Source organism: Monodon monoceros, unplaced genomic scaffold (genome assembly GCF_005190385.1).
Source record: "Monodon monoceros isolate NGI ecotype Baffin Bay Population unplaced genomic scaffold, NGI_Narwhal_1 Super_Scaffold_11, whole genome shotgun sequence".
Taxonomy (NCBI): domain Eukaryota; kingdom Metazoa; phylum Chordata; class Mammalia; order Artiodactyla; family Monodontidae; genus Monodon; species Monodon monoceros.
This window is the reverse complement of record NW_021703767.1, coordinates 76,321,093-76,324,600: the sequence shown is the minus strand read 5'-3', so window position 1 is coordinate 76,324,600 and position 3,508 is coordinate 76,321,093. Positions and strand designations below refer to the sequence as shown.

Here is a 3,508-nt window from a genome sequence, read left to right as displayed (position 1 = left end):
TGTGGTAGACATGACTAGTATTCACTTATATCCAGTTCTCTTTTCCTTCTTGGACATACAGAAGATTATACTTTCCAAACTTCTTGCATTTACCTAGAGCCACGAAACTAGTTCTGGCAAATAAAATGTGACTGGGAGTGACTTTTGAGCTAACAAAAATGAAAAGCCCTCTTAACACTCACCAGTCTCTCCCTCTGTGTTCAAGCAAGGGTCTTGTGTTGAAAACGTGAGCCACAAGATAAAAACAGTTTGGGTGGCTGGCACGTATAAAATATCTGCCTGAGGGCAACCAGGACTGGCAAGAAGTTTGTAGGAACAAAAAATAAGTGCTTACTGTGTTAAACTATTATGGATTTTGGGTTTTCTTTTTTTTTTTCTTTAATTTTAAAATAAAAGCTTTAATTTCAAAATTTTCTGGTTGCCTTTTTACTAGAGGCACTGTAATTCATCATTCAATGTAGGACACTTAAAAAAATTATATGTAATTTACATATAAGTAAAATACAGACATCTTAAGTGCATAGCTCTGTGAATATTTACATGTGGGTGCATCTATGTAACTGCCATCCAAAACAAGGTAAGCTCACTTAATTATGCTGAGACAAGAGGCATAATCAGGACTGATCGCCTCCTTGTGAAAAGATTATTTGGGGTAAGAATATTATCAGTGATATATTGTATGACATCAGGAAACCCATTGCTGCTCTTACCATTCCTGGTGATGATAAGTTTGAATGCTTGGTTAAGGGGTACATAACCAAATTCGAACTTTTGCCTATAAGCCCCATCTTGCCCAATGTAGAAATTTACTTGAGGCACTTTCAAGTACATTAATTCCATTCAGCGAATTGGCATTTTGAAAATGTCCTCATCTCCTTTCTCTTCTGCTCCCTTAGGGCTGGGAATCTTTGGAGAGATAGCCACTTCCACTTTTGTCAGTTCACAGGCTTTTTTCATGCAACCCCGTAAGCAGGCTGTGCACCCTGTAAGCGGGAATCGTGGAGAGTGCGGAGCGGAGTTCAGCTGTCAGATGGCGCCGTGGAGTTGATTTGTAGTCACTTCTCTATCATTAATTATAATCATAGCTGTACCCTTTTTACTGGTATTGTGATCTCACGGCAGGTTTTTCGTTAATACTTTATTCCTGTGTACATCCTCAGGGCACAGCATATTGTCCTCCAGGTGTGGAGGTGTGGAAAATGGCTGGCAGGTAACAAGAAAAGTGCAGACACCCTGCTTCGTTTATCAGGCACCCAAGCCTGTCCAGTATGAAATTGTAAATGGACCCAGCCCTCTGTGTTAGCAGGGAGAACTCTCCTCTGAACCACGCACCACCAGACCCCACAGGTCTCTTGTGATTGCTCCAACTCCATCTTCACGGCCCTGGCTGTAATTCTGCTCCAAGAGGCAAACACAGCTTCCAGGTCAGGGGCAGACGTTGATACAACTCCCTGAAGAGCGGGAGCTCCTTCAAGGGCAGGTGCTCCGTCCTCAGGAGGAACAGCCCCTTCAAAAGACATCTGTTTATCAGAACATTCCAGAGGTAGTTCCCCCTTGTCCAACTTTGATTTTCTTCTCGATGGAGATAGGATCCTGGCCTCCTCGGCTGTGGCAGGAATGTTTTTTTGATGAGGGTAGGCATGTTCACAGAGTCCTTTAGATCCGTCTAGTTTCAGGCCTTTGGTGCTTAGTTTTAACTGCTGGCACCAAGCGCACACAACGTCCCTGTGAATCAGGTTGACAGGTGGCAGTATAGAAGGTAAAGGAAGAATCGGCATTGTCTTCTGAGGTTTCACACTGTCACAACATTGTGGCATTTTTCGTGGACAGCAATTACTGTTACCTTTTATAGATCTTTTTCTTTTGGTCCCCTTTGCTGAGTTTTCTAGTATATCTGGTTTACTAGAAGCCCCCTGTCCCTCTTCGACATCTACTGATGTAAGTTGGAATTTGCAACTCATATATTCTTCCTCTGCCTTCTTTGTGGAGTTGCACTCCTGGTTGTCTGCACTCTCCATGCTCAGAAATTTCAAGGTTGATAAAACGGAGACTCTCCTTACTTCTTCATTTCGGGTTCTCTTTATCACAGAAAAAAACGTAGTCTATTCTAATTACCATAAGCAGTTCATTCGGGAAGCCAAATGTATTTAAAATTGGCTTACTGTTGTAGCATATAGACTGCAGATTGTATAATGACTCAAATGCAACAGAAGTGAATTTTTTTTCACATATCAATTCATGGAGGTTCTGCACTAACTGTAATGATGGAGGTCGCCATCTCTTACTTCATCTAGTCATTCAGGAACTCAAGGTGATCATGTTTGTAGTCTCTTTTCCCTGTGGCTTCCAGAGTTTTCTTGGATATTAAAATTCAGCTGAAAGAAGGGCAAAGATCACAGAGAATGGCATGTGGGAGGTTTTTATGGGAAGGCCTGGAGGTGACACAATACACTTTTACTTATTGGCTAGGAACTTATCACAAGGCCATACCTTGTGTATGCCAGTGTAGTGATTTGGCTGTGTGCCCAGGAAAAGAGGAAATTAATTTTGTTGAACACAATTTTTCTGCCAGGGATGGAGGGACTTACTTTTTATTATATATTCAGTGATTACGCTTTGAACTTAAAACAGTGGGCATATTTTACTTTTGGGTCAAAATAATCACAAAATGACATAAAAAATGCTCTTGATATACTTTTTGCTTTAATTTTGTGAGGTTTTTTTTTTTTTTTGCTATTTTTAAAGTTAAATGCGTGCCCTTTATAGAAAATGTAGAAAGTAAGATAAAAATAACTAAGCAGAAGAAGTTATCCAGTAACCACCATGATCCCACCATAACGATCTTATGAGGGTAAATGAAATTATAATCCCTATTTTATAATTGAAGATGGTAACCCCCAGGGACTGTAATAAACTTGTCATATTTAGGAAGTGGTAGAGCTTAGAGGAAAGAAGAGCCAGGGAAGCTTTCACAGAGGAGGATATAAGGAATTTTGCATTTCTAATTACACTGGGAGAAGGAATAAAACTAGAGAAACATGTAAGGCAAGGGAAATAATGCAATCAGTTTTACATATTTTATGTTTGAAGTACAAATTAAATATCTACGTGTAACTGTCCAATAGGCGGTATGAACCTGGGTACTAGAAAGAAGACTGGTCGGGATATTGAGATTTATGTGTCACAATGACAGAGGTTCGAGGCGCTAGTATTAAAGGTCATAGATAGAGTTAAGAAGAGGCAGAATCCTGAGCTACAACACAATTTACAAGTTAGATTGTTTTTTGATTGTTGAAGGCTAGAATTGGTTTTTATTTCTTTTCTTGATGCTTTGGTCTGTTTCCCTGAAGAGCTCCCATTGGAACAGTTAGAGTTGGATGCAGCATGAGACGCTGGCCGAGATTCTAAGTGGTGAAGGTGGCCTGATATTAAAAACATCCAGGTGTTCAGCCCTACTGAGCCCCAAGGTTGTTATTCTTAACTATTGTGAACATCTGTTCCTATAAGT

The 3,508-nt window shown here is 40.2% G+C and overlaps 1 pseudogene; it reads right to left on the bottom strand.

Annotated features, from left to right (window-relative positions):
• Positions 1–1,130: 1,130 nt before the first annotated feature.
• On the bottom strand, positions 1,131–2,018 carry LOC114890198 (annotated as a pseudogene).
• Positions 2,019–3,508: the final 1,490 nt, after the last annotated feature.